Here is a 20,403-nt window from a genome sequence, read left to right as displayed (position 1 = left end):
ATCTTCAGCTTCAAAGCTTTCAAGTCTTGAACAAATCCCTACTCGCTTCAAACCATCATTGTGAATTCCACCTGCAACTACTCACTCATCTGAGCGGATCTGTGTGCAGTTACTTAAACTGTCCCTAACCAAAGCAGGATCCTCCTACTGAGCAAAGCTGTGCAAGTGGAGACCAGATTTTCCAAGGTCAGAACACGTGGTTTCCACAGCAGCAGGGCGGTGTAGGAGCGCATAAGGAGATGGAGTCAGGGCAGTGTATGATAAAATCTGCAGTTCATGCTCTCCATTAAATATTTTAATGGCTTGGTTTTCATGGCAAAAAGCTAACTGAAAGTAATCCTTAGAACAAATCCTCAGCGAATCAATTCCCTTTGAAAAAAAGAAAAAGTCAAGTGACTCACTGCTCTGTGGTGATCTAGATGGGAGAGAAATTCAGAAGGGAAGGAATATGTGTATACATATGGCTGATTCACATTGCTGTGCCACAGAAACTAGCACAACCTTGTGAAGCAACTATACCCCAATAAATAAATTTTAAAAAAATGTCATGAGATACTGAATTGAATCCAATTACAGTGGAAGCTAAAACAAAGCGTACTTCAGAAATGTGCTGCAGACATTCATTTAGTATTGATGATGGCATATTTGCCCTTCAGTGAGTCATAGTTCAGGGCTTCCCAGGAGGCACTGGTGGTAAAGAATCCACCTTCCAGTGCAGGAGACACAAGAGATGTGGGTTTGATCCCTGGGTTGGGAAGATTCTTTAGAGGAGGGAATGGCAATCCACTCCAGTATTCTTCCTGGAAAATTCCATGGACAGAGGAGCCTGGCAGGCTACAGTCCATGGGGCTGCAAAGAGTTGGACATGACTGGGCACAGCAATACAGGTCATGTTAGGTATTTAATAATTTTTTGAGACTTTTGGATTTGATTTAACTTAGCTTAGTTATTTTAATCCATTGTTCTTAATAAGAGGGAAAAATGCGTTCAGTGCCCATGAATAGGATGAAATTAGCTTTTCTGCAAATCCATGTTGGCCCCTGGGTCACACCTTGGGAGGCATCCCCACAGGGACTGATGTTGGCACTGTGCTGTTCTTGTATTCTACCAAAGGCACAGCACATAATCTGGCACCTTCCTAGACAAGTTCAAGATGAACATGGGCCCGATGCACATCCCTTATGAGTAAACAATTAGTACCTTCCCTGTAGGATTGTCTTCCCCATTAAATGTCATGCAGATTAAATGAGTTCATTCACAGAGAGTGTTCAGAACAGTGCCTGGCACCAGGGAAGCGTTCAGCGAATAATCATCATTATTTGGTTAATACTGTTGCTCTTCCTGTTATTGCGTCAACCCATTAAAGGACAATGAGGGCAACAAATCTTTATATAGCTTTGGTTCTTGCTGAAACAGGTGACTTCCTGTATGGTGTGGACACATCCAAGGGGAAGACACTTCAATAGAACACTTGATATTTTTACAATCAATTTCATGTGGAGATCTCAGAGAAAACCTTTCATAACACACAATATATGATTGGATAAAGGTAGCACAGAGAGAGGGCACTGTGTCAAAATCAAAAACAAACTTTTCTCTATTTCAGGGCTGGTGTTCTCAAGTTCTGAATGAGTGTGTGGCCAAAGCAGATAAAGGAAGCTGTAGAGAAGGAAAGACCGGAAGAAAGAGAACAGAGTATAAATTTAGGGGAGGAGGAATTTAGGGAAGTATTCTTTTTTAATAGGACAGAGCCAGGCATATCACACTCCATTCATTCACCATTCATTCTGAATTTTCCAAGAAAATCAAACCTGAATTCTCAACTGAATTCTGCTATCCTCCCAAAATAATTCAGTCCATCAAAGCACACATTCCAGGGGTTTACTAAATCTATATGCAGTCATTTCATTAGTCAAGGGATCCCATTTTCCCACTTATTCTTTCCCAACACCCCAATATGAAATAATTTCCCACACCAGCTGATGCACAAACCTTGCACTTCACAATCAGGCTTTATGCATGATGTTTGAGTATCTCAGATTGCCTTTGACTTTAAAATTCAAATTAAATTAGATGTTGCTGAGTTCAGAGTGTTTCCAGGAACCACACTTTATGTTTTAAGTTTTGGCTGCACCTACAGTATGTTGGGCCTTAGTTCCCTGACTAGGGATTGAATGGTCCCTGTCTCCTGCAGTGGAGGTGGAGTCTTAATCACGGCATCACCAGGGAAGTCTCTGCAACCACCTTTTGGCAGTAGTAGAAAAGAGAGATGCTAGGCTTAAGTGGCGATTGGGAGGGAATACTGAGGGAGTAACAGGTGAATAAAAAGTCATAGTAAAGGCTCAGGATCCACAGGCAAGTTAGGAGTCTTTCAAGATATTCAAATGTTAGGCCTAGACAGGCATGTTGGTTGAATAGGAATGACAAGGTGCTGAGGTATAAAACCAGGGTTAAATGAAGGCTCTGTATAGTATCAGGGCTTCCCTGATAACTCAGCTGGTAAAGAATCCACTTGCAATGCAGGAGACGCCAGTTTGATTCCCAGGTCGGGAAGATCCACTGGAGAAGGAATAGGCTACCCACTCCAGTATTCTATGACTTTCCTTGTGGCTCAGCTGGTAAAGAATCCACCTGCAATGCAGGATATCTAGGTTCAATCCCTGGGTTGGGAAGATTCCCTGGAGAAGGGAAAGGCTGCCCATTCCAGTATTCTGGCCTGGAGAATTCCATGGACTGTATAGTCCATGAGTTTGCAAAGAGTCCGACATGACTGGGCGACTTTCACTTCACTGTATAAAATGAATATTCTCCAGGGACATAAAAGGGTGGAAGAGGCATCAGTTCCACTAAATCCTCAGGGAGAGGGCAGTTGTGTCCAGAGAGCAATCTGCTGGTGATCAGTCCGCAGAACCAACAGAAATAAGGGCTTCTGAGCATTTTCCTTAAACTCAGCCCCATGAGCCAATTGCACAGTCCCCCCGGGGGCGACTAATAGTAAGAGAGGAAGAGATTCTCCCTCTGCTTTGGTGGATTATAAACCCGGACTTGGAAAGGACAAGTGGCAGCTTGTTTTTCAAGAATCAGTTTTTAAAAACAAAGGATTTACCTAGATGTCTTTTCCAGGTGAATCCTTTGTCTCTTCACTGTACTAAATTCCTCATTAACTAAAGCAACTGCATTTAGTTACCCACAAATGTTGGAGCCACTTGGCAGATGGTCCAGCATCAGTACATGAGTCATGAGGAAGTTTTTCATGTCAATACCTTTTGGAGACCCAAGTAACATCCATGCAGTGTTCTATTAATATTTTGGTACTAATCCCAAGAGGCTTCCCTGGTTGCTCAGCAGTAAAGAATCCGCCTGCCAGTGCAGGAGATGCAGGAGACCTGGGTTCGATCCCTGGGTCAGGAAGATCCCCTGGAGGAGGAAATGGCAACCCGCTCCAGTATTCTTGCCTGGAGAATCCCATGCACAGAGGAGCCTGGAAGGCTACAGTCCATGGGATTGCAAAGAGTCGGACATGACTGAGTGACTAAACTGAAACTGGACTAATAATCTCAAGTAAATCTTTCATTTCTAATACCTTTGGACTTTCATCATCTATAAAAATTCTTCATCCCCTTAAAAATTTAATTTAATATCAGCGGGTTGGAGAAGGACATTTATTTATATATAAATAAGTAAAACTCAAGTCCTAGGTATTTGTATGTTAACTTCAGAGCAGAAAAAAAAAAAAATTTAGTTGGTAGGTGGTGTGGTAGAGGTCCAAGAGGGAGGGGGTATATGCATACAAAAATAGTAATAATAAAATTTTATTTTTTTTTTAACTTTACAATATTGTATTAGTTTTGCCAAATATCGAAATGAATCCGCCACAGGTATACCTGTGTTCCCCTTTAAAAAAATAAAATAAATAAGTGATACACATATAAAACAGCCATGTAGTGAAGAATAGCATACCCTAACCTACAGAATCAGGGATGATCCAGAATGGGAAGGTGACTGCCACTTCTGATCCGGTCCCACAAAAAGGAAGATGTAGAACAAGAAGCCTGGCAACTTCTGAGGGCAGAGTGTAGGGGCTTTGAAAGACAGACTGTGAATCTTTGATGAATGGCTTGAATCTACACTAGGAACCTGTTGGTATTTAGTTGCTATATCGTGTCCGACGTATTTGCAACCCCATGGACTGTACCCGGCCAGGTTCCAAATGAGCACTCTAAATGAACTTAAACTCAAATTTCTAACCTCAATGAGATCCAACTGTCAATTGGTTATTCTATCTCCAGTTTGATATGCAAATAAACCGGGGGCCCGGAAGTAGATTGATTCACTTAAAGTCACACAGTAAGTACAGGAAATGAGATCTGAGCTTAGGCCTGACTGTCTGAAAAGTCATATTCTTTCCAACATACTATGTCACTGAATGTAAGATGTGGCCTCCCTCATGATTAGAGTCAGCTTTGTTTTAGGTTGCAGACATTCCATTCCTATAGTCTTCGTCCCATATTTTATGATATTCAGTAAATTTAGTAAACTTGCACATGGATTGTGAGCGAATGTTTTTTTTTAATGGACTGTTGTAAATAAAAAATGAGCACTACTGTCTGTAGTACTTGTTTGTTGACCAATTATAAATAGATCCTCACTGATGTGCAAATTTTTTTGCAAATTGAATGCCACGTTCTAGAAAAAGTATGAAAAGATGATTATTTTTTGTTTTTCCACCTTGCGGCCTTTATCCCTAGTCCTAAGTGTTCTTCCAGAACAGAACCAGCATTAGGATCATGATGGCAAGTCAACCACAGGAATATCTTCCATGACATGTTAACTGAGTTGGTATGCCTTCTGAACATCTTCCACTCTGCAGCTCCACCTGTGTCCCTGGGCTGAGACCAGGAGGACATCAGAGGACCAAGGTTCTTCAGATGAGGGAGCAGCCAGCCTCCTTTTCAAGCAGTCAGCTTTCAGAGCCTCAGCGAGAGGATTAGAGAATTTGAACCTTAGCAATGCAGCTTTTTTTTTTTTTTTTCTTTTAAACACTATCCCATCTGTTGGCCTCATGCACAGACAGCTGCACAAGGGCCTGAGTATCAACATTCTAATGTCAAGGGGCTGTGAAATTTTACTATTATGACAAGAAGTCTTCAGGGCCATAATTAACAGAGGAGGGAATTTCAACCCAAATATTATAACTTCTTTAAAACTACACCCATCTGTGAGCCTTATGTCCTCAGTTGAGCTTAAGTCCTGAAAGCAGCAGGAAAAAAAAAAAAATTACAAAACATCAGTTTTTTCAAAAAGGTTTTTTCTAGGGTGTCAGGGTAGTTAGGAAGGAGGGACTGGGCGTTGTTCACAATGAACAAGGGAAGTCAGCAGAACTATGATCATTGCAGAAATCATAGCAGAACGATGCACTTCCCATTCCAGCACTGATTTAATGGGGTACAGTTAGCAAAGCTTACATTTTTGTTACTGCTGTTGCCTCCTCTTCCCTTTCTCCCCCTTATCCCATTCCTTTCCAGGCTTCCCCAAAATTTACAAACCAACTTTAGTTTCCTTCTGTGATGTAGTAACATGGATAAGTGCTGTAGCAATACTTCCTGTGGCCAAGGTGAAAGTCCCAATAACGTGTCAAAGGTATAGAATCTAGCTGTGTTACATGGCTATCTTTCTGATTGAAGATATCAGAGGATATAAAGATGAATAAGACATACTTTCAAGACTTCCCTGATGGTCTAGTAGTTAAGACTCCATTCTTGCAATGGAGAAGGAAATGCCAACCCACTCCAGTATTCTTGCCTGGAAAATCCCAGACACAGAGGAGCCTAGCAGGCTACAGTCTACAGGGTTGCAAAGAGTTGGATATGACTGAGCATGCATGCACTTCCAAAGCAAGGAATAGATTCCTGGTTGGGGAACTAAGATCCCACATGCTACTCGGTGAGGCCAAAAAAATTAAGAATTAAAAATGAAAAAACAGATCATCACATAATGATTTTTAAAAAGATGCAGTCTCAGTCCTAACGATGAGACACATAAGAGTTAAATAGATCATTTCAGTCCAGGGTGACAAGGCTACAGTTAAGGAGGGCCCAGAAAATAAGAGAAGTGGAAGGCAAAGGAGAAAAGGTATCCATCTGAATGCAGAATTCCAAAGAACAGCAAGGAGAGATAAGAAAGCCTTCCTAACTGAACAATGTAAAGAAATAGAGGAAAACAATAGAATGGGAAAGACTAGAGAAGACAAAGAGAAGGGAATGTTATCCAAACTATTCAGTGGTTAGGTTCAGTTCAGTTCAGTTGTTCAGTCGTGTCTGGCTCTTTGTGACCCCATGGACTGGAGCATGCCAGGCCTCCCTGTTCATCACCAATGCCCAGAGTTTACTCAAACTCATGTCCATAGAATCAGTGATGCCATCCAACCATCTCATCCTCTGTCGTCCCCTTCTCCTGCCTTCAATCTTTCCCAGCATCAGGGTCCTTTCAAATGAGTGGTTAGGTTAAAACTGCGTGTGATTGATTGTTCCTTACCTATAGGAATTACAAGAGAGTTATCTAGATTACCACCGTGAATGAGATGATAATGATCTAATGAGTTTAAGCAAACTGTGACAGACAAGGAGTCTGTCTGGATGCAGTGAGGACAGGCAAAAGCTGAGTTCAGTTTTCTGTATTTTCTACAAAAGGTATAATACATGCAAGGCTGGTAGAAATACAGCTTAAGTTCAGAAAGAGCAATAGAGATGCAAATGTAGGATTTATCTGCATATAAGTGAAAACCTTCAGCATGGAGGAAATGATCCATAAACAGTATATGAAGTGAGAGGAGATGCAATGAACCCTAGAGACCTCACACCTCAGCAGCCCCCAGAGTGTTATATCCTGTGGTCAACACGGTGAAGGGACTCACTGAACACCTGTTTAGCCATAAATCAAGTTGTACCCACACTCAGAGGACGATAGATAACATAGGCATCAACCTTTCCTGAAGGGTGATTCCCCTTGTGTTGACTGAATGCCTAAGTCATTCATCCATTTGTCAAATATTTGTTGAGCTCTCTAAGGCAGGTGACCATTTAAGACCCTGGGGATGAGGGCCTGAATGTAATGGTTGTTAGGATATTGAAATATTTCTGTGCTTCCCTGGTGGTACAGACGGTAAAGAAACCGCCTGCCATGGAGGAGATCTGGGTTTAATCCCTGGATGGGGAAGAATCCTCTGGAGAAGGGAATGGCTACCCACTCCAGTATTCTTCCCCGGAGAATTCTATGGACAGAGGAGCCTGGTGGGCTACAGTCCTTGGGGTCGCAAAGAGTCAGAGACACGACTGAGCGACAAACAAAGGCAGGTGACGGTTTAAGACCCTGTGGATGAGGGCACGAATGTAACCGTTGTTAGGATATTGAAATACTTTTGTGCCAGATGCTATATAACCGTAGTCCTCAGCCTCGCAGGAGACATTTGACAATCTCTGGAGACACTTCTAGTTGTAACAACTAAGGGGGCAGTGATCACAGAACCCAGGGAGTAGAAACCAGATACACAGCTGAGTACCCTATGCAAAGGACAGGTCCCAGTGACAAAGAATTACTGGTCCCAGAATGCCAGTAGTGCCAAGGCTGAGACACCCTGTGTGTGTGTGTGTATATATATAGTCACTAACATGAGCCCCATCGCAAGCTTCCTCCTCTCTCCTCTGCATCGCTCTTGCTTTATCCCCTCCTTCCCCCTTCTCAGGATCCAGCGACTAAAGGGTTAATATCTGCCCCCAAAGAGGCCTGCAGGACTTTGTTCAGCTTTATGGCTCCTGCCTGTTCTGATTGGTTAGTGCCCTAGCCTTATCAGTTGTTAAATATTTGGAATATTTTATAAATTATGGTCTCACTGGTCCATAAGTGTACCTGAATCATCTCAAGGATGATTATTATTTCCTTTAAGAAAGATTATGCCTTTTACTGAATAATTTGTATCCCCTGAAAAATGAAGATTTGAGACATCAAGCTGTGTGCGAAGGGTGGAGAAAATGCAAATTAGGGATACATGATGGTACAAGACAGCTAATAACATGCCTGTTGCTAACACAAAGGAAAATCTGGACAAAGTCTGAGAACTTTAAATGGAAACCACCTGGACTTAGTTTATCCCAAAGTATATGAAGGTATAAAGATTTAAATATAGCAGGTGATAATAGGAAAGAAACATCCCTTAAACCATTGTTGAACCAATAATTTTCCAGCCTTAAAATTTTATTTAAATGTTATTAAAGGTGCAGTACAAATGCTATTTGGCTAAGCTGTACAACATTGAAAAGCTTTAATATAAACATTTTAAAAATGAAATATCTCAAGAAAATTACATAGCAAAGAAAGTCTGTTTTGAACATCTTGCTGCTTTCAAAACCTCTTCACATACTGACATGGTTACTGACTAAAGATAAACATAAAATATTATATTAATCAGCCACTTACAGTGTTGCTTTCTGTTCAGTGCTACTGGGAATTAAACAACTGAATTATGCTCATGAAAATGCACTATAAATTAGAAAAACAGTTTTGTAAAGACATAATCTTCATGGTCACACAATTTAAAACAGGGCAGCATGCCTTTTTATTTACCTGCCCTCAAAGTTCCCTTTAATTTCACCAGAATATTCAGACCTTAAAAGGTGGCATTAACATGAAAGTTTTCATTTTCCCCAAAGGAAACAGTGTCAGTATTATAACTATAAACTGCCTAAATAATGTATAAATGTGTGCTGCCTCCAAAGTACACTTCTATTTCTTTCATTACATTATTTTTAGCAGGAATACACTAACCCCCTACAAAACTGGGTTTGTCCATTTCCCACTTAAAATTCAAGCCAATGTTTACATGAATATGTCATCAAGAATTGATATTAAAAGTTAAATGAGATATAATTAAAGTGCTTTGAAAAGTATAAAGTGAAAAAAAAAGACAGCTATCTTTACTCTCATTGCCATTGTGGATGTCAAATCTTTAGAACAACACAGGTCTGGTTTTGCGCAAGAAAATCCACAAAGAACCAAGTATCTATTACCCTTAAAATAATAACCTGATTTATTGCCACCTGAAATCTCACCTGCTCAAACGGCCTTAACCTTGACTACTTTTTACCTTAACCTTGTCCTCATGTTAGCTTTAATTCAATATTTACTTGCTGAGCGCCTCCATTATATGTAAGGTTCTGTTATATAGCATAAGTAGTTTGGCATTTTGAACTTTCTCAGAGACGCCAGTATTTTGATTACAGAGCCAAAATGCATTGGGCGTGGGCTAACAATGCTATGACCCTGGAAATCAGGTAGATAACAAGCTCCATCCTAGGACACCTGGACAGGAACTGAGTCCCATCCTATCCAGGTGGCTTTTGAACCACGCTAACGATTCAAATTCATTTGGAACAAAGAGGTGCAGAGCGAATGCTTGTGTGTGCTCAATCAGTTGTATCAGACTCATCCTGCCAGGCTCCTCTGCCCATGGGATTCTCCAGGAAAGAATAAGGGAATGGGCTGCCATTTCCCACTCTCCAGGGGGTCTTCCCGACCCAGAAATCAAACCTCATCTCCTAAGTCTCCTGCACTGGCAAGTGGATTCTTTGCCACTTAGCTATCTGGGAAGGCAATGGCAAATGTTTACTAAATACTTGAGTGAGTGAGTGAAAGTCTCTCAGTTGTGTCCGACTCTTTCCGACCGCATGGACTGTATAGTCCATGGAATTCTCCAGACCAGAATAATGAAGTGGGTAGCCTTTCCCTTCTCCAGGGGATCTTCCCAACCAAGGGAGCAAACCCACAATGCAGGCGGATTCTTTACCAGCTGAGGCACAAGGGAAGCTAAATGAATAAATTTGGTCTTTTAATATTTAGAGATCTTTTGTTTATTTTACAATACATCTTAGACATACTATATACTATTGATTCATTTAAAGTCCTTGAAATTTTAGGAAACTTATTTTCACACATACACACACACAAATCCAGCTGGAAAGGAACATATTTTATAGAAATGCTCTTATCATATTTTAAAAATGATAGTTCATATTGAGATGTAAAACTTTTATGACCGTTAAGACAAATCAAACTTCTCTAATATTTCACAGTTTGCAATGATTTCAAATGTCTAAGTGCATTGAACCTCAGCTACTAATAGTAAACAACAGTACACATAGGAGAAGTCAATGACTGGATATTTCTGTAAGAATGAAAATCAGGTCACACCTAAATTTTCATTGTTCATTAGATTATCTACTGTCTCTATCCTCAGTTTCTACATCTGTCAGCTGTGAATAATAAAACTTCCAATGTCATAAGTCTGATTTAGGAATAAATGAAACTGTGTAGGCAAAGGAATGAGAACATTTTTGAAATTCAGAGACAAATAGAATTTTATAGCTGGAAGGACCTCAGACATTTATTCTGTTTTCTGTTTAGAAAAAAGAAAAAAAATTGAACCTCAGAGGGAGTAACCTGAAGAAAGTCACATGCCTTGCCAGCGAAAGATCCAAAATCAAAACCTGGTCTCAGAACATCCAGCTCAGTGCTATTTCCATAGCATCTTATGAGCTAAACTAACTTGGAAATAATTAATAGTAAATGTTGGTGTCATAAAACCATATAGTTCTACCCTCAAGCTAGCCACTCATCAAAAAAACGTATCTTATTTTGGTTTGTAATGCAAGCCCTCAACAGTGACTAATTTGATTTATTTTCTGGATTAGTTACCATAGATGCTTTGCAAAATGCTTTTCCACAGGCTTTTCATGGAAATAGAAGCTAAATATTAATACCCATTAATCTTTTTCTCAGATCAGAGAAGGAATTCTATTAAAATTCTATTAAAAACTTCCAACTATAACATCACGCAAGTATTCTTGCATCCTGAGTTCTTCTGTACTTTGCCCATCATTAAAACTGAGAACCCTTGAGAGCAGGAGAGTGACTGGGAACTGTTTTGGGCATGGTCGGGGGGAGAGATGGGGGGAGGGTAGCATTAGTCAGTCACTCAGTCGTGTCCGACTCTTTGCGACCCCATGGACTGTAATCCACCAGGCTCCTTCATCCAAGGAATTCTCCAGATAAAAATACTGGAGTGGGTAGCCATTCCCTTCTCCAGGAGATCTTCCCAACCCAGGGATCGAACCAGGGGCTCCTGCATTGCAGGCAGATTCACTGACGTCTGAGCCACCAGAGGTAGTGGTGGGGGGAGGGGTTATTCCAGCCTCTCTACACTTGCCCCTAGCATCATTCCAAGGTCCTCTCCACCTAAATGATTCTCAAAGCTGGCTTATTCAACAGAACCCATGAGAGGTTGTACATTTGTTTAAAAAGAATTTGTTCATGTATTGTCATTTTGTAATCATTTTTCAAGGATTTTTCAAACATACACAAAACTAGTGATAACAATATAATGAAAGCCACATATCCCCACCCAAGTTCCACAAGCCAGCAACATTTGTCCCTACTTTCTCCTCTTTTCCTCCTCACTTTTTTTGCCCTCTTCTGGATCCCAATTATCATATGGTTTCATCCATAAATACTTCAGAATATTTAACAGCTGCTGCTGCTAAGTCGCTTCAGTCATGTCCGACTCTGTGCGACCCCATAGATGGCAACCCACTAGGCTCCTCTGTCCCTGGGATTCTCCAGGCAAGAATATTGGAGTGGGTTGCCATTTCCTTCTTCAATGCATGAAAGTGAAAAGTGAAAGGGAAGTCGCTCAGTCGTGCCTGACTCTTAGCAACCCCATGGACTGCAGCCCACCAGGCTCCTCTGTCCATGGGATTTTCCAGGCAAGAGTACTGGAGTGGGGTGCCATTGCCTTCTCCTATATTTAAAAGATGAAGACTTAAAAAAGATGTAATCACAATGACACTATCATATTGGACAAAATTAGCAGCAAGTCTTTACTATTGCCTAATACCCCGTTTATGTTCGATTTTACCAGATTTTCTATAAAATGTATTTCAAAGTTGTTTTGGTTGAATCAAAATCCAAACAAGATCCTGAGGACTGTATTTTGTTGCTATGTTTTCAGAGCCTCTTTAAATATCTACTGTTTTTGTGCCTCACTCTTGTTTTTTCTATGCTATGGGATTTCCCTTATTCTGAATTTGGTAGATTGCATCCTCAAGGTATCAGTTCACATATGCTCTTCTGTCCCTCACATTTCCTGTCAACTCGTAGATCAAGATGCTTAATTAGATTCAGGTTCAGTTTTCGAGACACTGATATTTCACAGCAGGTACTTCGTGTCTGGTTGCCTGCTCACTTTCAGTGGTAAGATTGATCAGTGGGTTCTGGTATCATCAGACTGCCCCGTCCCTTATGAAGTTTACCCCTTAACCTTTTATCTAACGGTTTTAAGAGCCTTTGTTTATCCCTGCCTAGACCCACTAGTTTATTAAAGGTTGCAAAATAAGCATTCTCAAATTCTGTCATTCCTTCTGCATTTTATTTATCTCTACCTTTACTGAGCTATACCTGACATATAACACCATAAACGTTTAAAATGTACTGCATAATGACTTGACCTATACATACTGTGAAATAATTACCACAGTAAGTTTCATTAACATCTGTTTCCTCTTATAGTTACAAAAAAACTGGGGGTACTTTCCTGGCAGTCCAGTGGTTAAGACTCAGTGCTTCTACTGCAGGGGGCACGGGTTCAATCCCCAGTTGAAGAACTAAGATTCTGCATGCCATGTGGCACGCCGCCCCCCCCCCCCAATTTTTTTCCTTGTGATGAGAGCTTTTAGGATCCACTCTCTAAGCAGCTTTCAAATATACCACAGAGTAGTATTAATTATAGTCACCATGCTGGAATGACATCCCCAGTCCTTATTTATCTTATAACTGGAAGTTTGTCCCTTTTGACTCTACCAAATTGCCCCAGCATCCACCCTTGCTTCTGGCAACCACAATGAATTCTTTAGACCATCACTATTAATCCAAAAAATTTTCTTTATATATTTGTTGTGTTGTCATCCATTGCACTCATTCTTTTTGCTCCTGAAATTATCATGAAATGTTCATGCGCGCATGCTCAGTCGCTCGGTTGTGTCCAGCTCTGAGACCCCATGGAATGTAGCCCTCCAGGCTCCTCTGTCCATGGAACTCTTCAGGCAAGAATACTGGAGTGGGTTGCTGTTTCCTCCTCCAGGGGATCTTCCTGACCCAGGGGTCAAATCAATGTCCCCTACATCTCTTGCAATGGCAGGTGGGTTTTTTACCTCTGTGCCATTTTGGTCAACAGGTGCTCTCAAATGGGCACTGGCGTCTAAGTGACAAGACCCACATCTGGCAGCCTTCTTACTTTCCGGTACAAAAGGCCAAAGAATCAGCCTCTCTGTTGGCTGCACTTCAGACTTGGTGCAGTGGCCCCAGGTATGTGCCACCCAGGGTTTGCTTGGTTATCATTTTTGGCTGAAGAAGGAAATGGCAATCCACTCCAGTACTATTGTCTGGAAAATCCCATGGACAGAGGAGCCTGGCAAGCTACAGTCCATGGGGTCACAAAGAGTTAGACGCAACTGAACGACTTCACACACACACACATATTTTTGGCTGGCACTGTTGAAGACCACGCAATAAGGCCAGACTGGCACAAAAACAGCCACAGAGAAACCAGTTAAGCGAGTCTCATGGTGAGGGGGGTGCGAGTTGGGGGAGGCTTAAGAGGAAGGGGATATATGTACATAGCTGATTCACTTTGCTATACAGCAGAAACACATAACTGCTACTGCTACTGCTAAGTCGCTTCAGTCGTGTCCGACTGTGCAACCCCATAGACGGCAGCCCACCAGGCTCCCCCGTCCCTGGGATCCTCCAGGCAAGAACACTGGAGTGGGTGGCCATTTCCTTCTCCAATGCATGAAAGTGAAAAGTGAAAGGGAAGTCGCTCAGTCGTGCCTGACTCTTAGCAACCCCATGGACTGCAGCCCACCAGGCTCCTCTGTCCATGGGATTTTCCAGGCAAGAGTACTGGAGTGGGGTGCCATTGCCTTCTCCAACACACAACACTGTGACGCAATTATTTTCCAATTAAAGAAATTTTTAAAAAGCCTCATTAAGCTTCATTACCACCTTGGGGTGGAGGCCAGTCACTGTAGCACCCTCCCACACTGGGCTCGCTGCAGTTGCTTCCTGTCCTTTAAGTCAGGGGTCTCCAACCTCCAGAATCTAATGTCTGATAATCCGAGCTGGAGCTGATGTAATAATAATAGAGATAAGATACACAATACATTTAATGCACTTGAATTATCCCCAAACCATCCCTCCACTCCCCGGTACCCCTGGTCTGTGGAAAAATTGTCTTCCACAAAACACACATACATACACACAAATACACATCAATAAAAGGTTAGCGTTTAAGTTTTAATCATAAAATATATTAATATTTTCATAAATGCCAGCAAAACTTTAATTTTCAATTAACACACAAATGGGGGCGTCCCTGTTGTTTCAGTGGCTAAGAATCTGTCTTGCGCTCTCCGCCCGACCACCGCCGCGCCGCCATCATGGACACGAGCCGTGTGCAGCCCATCAAGCTTGCCAGGGTCACCAAGGTGTTGGCAGGACCGGTTCTCAGGGACAGTGCACGCAGGTGCGCGTAGAATTCATGGACGACACGAGCCGCTCCATCATCCGAAACGTGAAAGGCCCCGAGCGCGAGGGCGACGTGCTCACCCTGTTGGAGTCAGAGCGAGAGGCTCGGAGGCTGCGCTGAACTTGTGACTGGGTGCTGGATGTCTGGGTTGACGCCTTGGCCCACCAGGATGATCTGCTGTTAATAAAGTGTTTGTATTGTATGTAAACCTGGAAAAAAAAAAAAAAAAGAATCTGTCTTGCAATGCAGGGGACACGGATTCAATCCCTGGTTGAGGAACTAAGATTCTACATGCCACAGAGCGACTAAGGCTAGGTGCCGCAACTAAAACCCGACTCAGCCAAAACAAAACAAAACAAAACAAAATAAACAGGAAACACAGATATCCCTCATGGCCAGGCACAGCTGGTCAACCCGGCTCCCCGGCCCACGGAGGCCAAGTCGGGCGGGCCCACAAGAAAACCTATTAACAGGTTATCATTACAACAATTTCAGTTTGAAAGACACCAGTTTCCAAGTCAGTGTCCTCCCAAGCTCTGCATATTTCCATACTCTACACCTTGAATGGAAGAGTTAAGATATTTTTAAAAGAAGGCTTACACACCCAGGGAACAAAGATACTCTAAGCATAGCTACAAGGAATCTTCTACATATGCCAACTTCTAAATGAGGTTCAGCATCTGGGACTCAGTAGGGTAAACTCTATAATTGGGTTGCTCTCCTTTTAACAGACCCACGTAATTTTATAACACTTGTGTAAATTGATTTATATATAACGTTCCTACTTTATTGGTTTGCTCTGTTTTTAGCACTTGCTTACTGCTTTATAAGGTAGAAAAAAATGAATGATATGCAGCAGTGAGTGGTAAATCGGAAAAGAAATTCTCAGCTGGTGGAAGTTAGGGAGATTTTAGTTCCCTGAAAGTAACAGTGAGTGTAGAAAGCTTGTAAATAAATGAATGAGTGAATGAATGAATAAATAAACAGATTCTCTGTCTCATATTTGGAAAATTCAGATTCACTAGGATGTGAGATGGGGCCTGGAAAATTGTGCTTTTCAAAAGCTCTCCAGATTATTCAGCTGCTCTCCGTAGAGTTTTTAAAGCAACACTACCCTTTTGCTTTCCTCCTGAAGGGAAACGAAGGAAGTGTGTAAAGTTTTGAAACAATCACACCCATTCAATTATCCTCCTTTCTTGTCTCCAGTAAACAAACAAAAAAAAAAAGAGAGTGAGAGAGAGAAAGGAAATTGGGCTTCATGTGTAACCTCTGAAAGCCTAGCCCAGCATTTTTAATGAATTAAAATCAGTATCAAATGTTCCAACCGAGTAAATAAATCAGCATTCAAGAAAAAGAATATAGCTGGTAAGCATGCTAACTGCCACTATGTGGCTTGATATCTGTGCCCATGTTTAAGACAGGTTTAAGACTGATTCACAAATAGTTTGAACTGCTTATTTCTATTGTTTTGTTTTTATAACCTGGGAGAATCTCAAAATTCCAGGCTCATTCCTCTGCCACACACCTGCAGCTGCTAGACCCCATGAGTTGCAAAACACATTTCTAATGCAAGCTCCCTCCTTGAAAAGATATATTTTATTGCGCTATGAAGAACTCTAGTCATAAAGGAGAGTATACAGACCAGTACATCCCTACCATCTAACTTTGCCTGATCTTGACATCTAGTCCTCATTCTATGAAGAAACAAAACTTTACAGTTATAGGTTCTTCACTCCTCCCTAATCTCATCCTTTTCACTCCCCTCTGACATGTAAATATTCTTCTGAATTTAGAATATGTTATTTCATTCATATTTTAACCATTTCACTACATATATGCCCATAATACAGAGGAGTATTTGGCATTTTCTAAAATCTATGTAAATTAATATTTTTACCCTCATGACTGGTTTTAAGATTTATATATTAACAAAGATGGCGTTTATTCACAGTTTAACTGCCAAATTTTATACCACTTCCTGAATAGTCCACGATTTATTTATTCATCTCTTTAAATAAATATTTAGATCACTTCCAAGTGTTACTATTCAAATAATGCTAAAGTGGACTGATACAGTAGCCACCTTTTGATGGGATAACAAACAACCCCCAAACCTCAAAGGCTTACAACACAAAACGTTTTTCTATCAGTGGGACTATGGTTTGGCTACAGCTCTATTCTAAGACTATAAGCATGAAAGAGCAAAGAGAAAAAAGGAAGTAAACCAGACGGGGGAATCTCTGTAGGGTCTCTAAGCATCATGCATTTCCTTTCCTGCTCTTCCAGCTAGAGCAGCATCACATCACCTGGGGACTTGTTAGAAATGCAGATTCTCAGGCCTCAATCCAGATCTACTGAATCTGACACTGAGGGTGGAACCCAGCAATCTGTGTTTCAGTAAGTTCTTAGTGGTTCTGATGCCTGATAAAGTTTGAGACCCACCAGCACAGAAGTAAGGGCTTACAGTAATTAACATTCTAAGATAAGTAAAGGGAGGACACTTGTGCTCTGTAAGGTAGGTAATTGGATATTCATTAAACAATAGAACCTTTTACATTGCAAAGGTACATTATAAATTATTGCAAATTGTATAAACTGTGGAACATGAAGAGAAACCAAGAGATACTACACTATTTATTGACATATTTATAAATAATCCTGACTGATGTAGTAACTGAGTGTATTGCTGCTGATTTATAGGAAGATTCTACTTTGATTTATGGTTTTGCTTTATTACCACTGACCTCTGTGTGATCCCATTTTGTGAGGAAGTTCTCTGGATCAGAGAACTACAGCATTGGTCTCTAAATAAATACTTCTACTGGAGTTCATTTTCTGGCTAATTTGCATCCAAATGGCCCTATCTGAAATACCGATAATAGGGCTAAAGATAGTTTAAAGATCCAAATCTTTGGAAGAAAGCTTATTATTAATAGAGTTTGATTTGAAGAGTTATATTGTTCTAGGAGATCAAATTTCCTATATAAAAATTTTCTAATCTATGCCTTTTAAAGATATAAAGTAGACTTTAAGATTATTGCTCAAATAAGTAGAATTTGAATATGCTTTATATCAGTTAATAGATAACTTTTTTAAAAGGGAGAAAGCTGAAACCTATGCTATGTATCAGACTTTGTTAGATACTAATACGTGTTATTTCAACAACCTATTGAGGAAATATTATTATATACATTTTTAGATAAGAAAACTAAGGCTCTGAGCTCTTAAGTAATTTGTCCCTCATCACAAATAGCAGCCTAATCTAGGTCTGTCTGGCTGCAAATGCCATGAGCTTTTCATTGTATCACTTGTATACTTCAGCAAAACCATCTTTCCATAAACCTTCAACACATGAATACTGGGTAGATGCATTGAAAAAGAAGTCTTTGCACATGCAAAGTGCAATATAAACTAGTCAGGCAAGAGGCAGATCTGAGCCTAAAATAAAGTCAATTGACAGGTAATTTCATAGAATGCATAAAAACATTCACCATGTTTTAAAGTGGGTATTTCAAATAGGCTTTCCACATTTGACTATGTAATCTCATCCACAAATGAATTAGAGCTGCATGCCAAGATAATATGGGTTTCCTTGGTGGCTCAGATGATGGAGAATCTATGTGCAATGCAGGAGACCCGGGCACAGTCCCTGGGTCAGGAAGATCCCCTGGAGAAGGGAATGGCAACCCATAGCAGTATTCTTGTTTGGAGAATCCCATGGACAGAAGAACTTGCAGGGCTATAGTCCATGGGTTCGCAGAGTCAGACACAACTGAGAAAGTAAGCATGCACACACTTCAGCAGGACATCTCAGAACTAGAACATTTCTAGGGAAATGGGTCTGTAACTATCTATTCTATATATCAGGCAAAATTTAGAGACCTATCTTCCTGTTGCCTCCCTGAGACAACTAGAAATGACCAACGTACAAGTTCAAAAGAGAAAAACTAAAACAATAAAGAGAGGTAAACCAGTTATTTAGGCTTATGTAGTCAAAGTATTCAATTTATTTATAACCTTTAGTTTCACATCCAGGCAAATCTGACAGCAGGGAGTCAGCGGCAAATGAAACACATGTAAACACATTTAATGGCTGACTAGTCAAAATGCAGTTTACCTCAGAGTCATTAAGAGACTTGATAAAGGAGGGTGTCCGCCCCCAAAAAATTCAAAAAATGTTAAAAGTGAAGAAATAGCAATTTTTTATTAAACTGAAGATTAAGCAATGAGCTTCTGCTAGGTACTATGGTCTGTGTAGCAAACATTAAATACTGAAGCCTAAAAAGACCTTAAGTCCTGGGTGCTGACCAGGTGGTGCTGGTAACAATATTGAATATAACGCTATAAATAATTTATGAGGTCATGACAAAACTGTAGTTTTTCACAGAATCATTTTTAGTCCTTATCTGAGATGTAGAAAACTTTAGAGAACTGTTCCACCTGATGTGAAGAGCTGACTCATTGGAAAAGACCCTGATGCTGGGAAAGATTGAGGGCGGGAGAAGAAGGGGATGACAGAGGACGAGATGGTTGGATGGCATCACTGACTCGATGGACATGAATCTGAGCAAACTCCAGGACAAAATGAAGGACAGGGAAGCCAAGGTGCTGCAGTCTATGGGGTCACAAAGAATCAGACACCAATCATTGACTGAAAAACAACAATTCACAAAATTAACATAGTAAACCCTAGATCCCTAGTAAGCTACCAAGTTCTTTTTTAAACTCCAGCTACTAGACCCTGGTCTACTTTTGCCCTGACTAGAGTAATTTATCACATGCTGAAATTGTTTTGTTTATATGCTTTTTCTCTCACTACCAAATTTAGAAAGGGTATGGGCTGTAGAATTAGATGATGATCCAATCAGCACAAATCTCTTCAACAGATTCACTCAGTTCATTAATCTTCAATAAAGTCATTTATTTAGGGCATTGTTAAAATAGCCTTGAGTCACTTAACATCATGATATAATGATCCCCTAAGACTTGCCCCACATTAAATTCACCAAGAGGAAAAATTTTCCCCTACTTTTAAAGCTTCCCTCCTAAGTTCTTCCACTTCTACAGTGTGGGAGAATTCCATAAAAATAGCCACATAGGCCAACAGAACAGAATAGGAATTCCAGAAATAAACCTAAGCATATAGGGTCAACTAATTTTCGACAAGAGTACCAGGAATACACAATAGACAAAAAAGAATCTCTCTCTTGAGAGAAACAGTAAGTCAAAATGGTGCTGTGAAAACTGAATAACCACATACAAAAGAATTAAATTGAACCCTTACATTGTACTATAGACAAAAATCAACTCAACTTGGAGTGAGTCTTAAACATGTCTTGGTAAAACTCCTAGAGGAAAACACAGGGAAAAGCTCCTTGACATTGACCTTGGCAATGATTTTCTTGGCTATGATGAAATCACAGGCAATGAAAGTGAAAATAAACAAGGGCTGTATCAAACTAGAAAGCTTCTGCTCATCAAAGGCAATAACAAACAAAAAGACAACCTACAGAATGGAAAAAGATATTTGCAAGTCATCTATCTGATAAGGGGTTAATATCCAAAAATACGCAAGGAACTCATACAACTCAATAGCAAGATAACAATCCAATGGAAAAAATGGACAGAAGACTTGACATTTTTTCCCCAAGAAGGCATACAAATGGCCAACAGATACATGAAAAAATGCTTGGCACCACTAATTATCAGGGAAATGCAAATCAAAACTACAATGGGATATAACCTCACACTTGTTAGGAGGGCTACTGTCA

General features: G+C 40.5%; 1 pseudogene; it reads left to right on the top strand.

Annotated features, from left to right (window-relative positions):
• Window positions 1-14,511: 14,511 nt before the first annotated feature.
• Window positions 14,512-14,840, top strand: LOC109553563 (small ribosomal subunit protein eS28-like; annotated as a pseudogene).
• The last annotated feature ends 5,563 nt before the right edge of the window (window positions 14,841-20,403 follow it).

The sequence above is a fragment of the Bos indicus genome, chromosome 27, assembly GCF_029378745.1.
Source record: "Bos indicus isolate NIAB-ARS_2022 breed Sahiwal x Tharparkar chromosome 27, NIAB-ARS_B.indTharparkar_mat_pri_1.0, whole genome shotgun sequence".
Lineage (NCBI taxonomy): Eukaryota > Metazoa > Chordata > Mammalia > Artiodactyla > Bovidae > Bos > Bos indicus.
The sequence above is the reverse complement of the archived record's forward strand: the minus strand, read 5'-3'. Positions and strand labels throughout refer to the sequence as shown.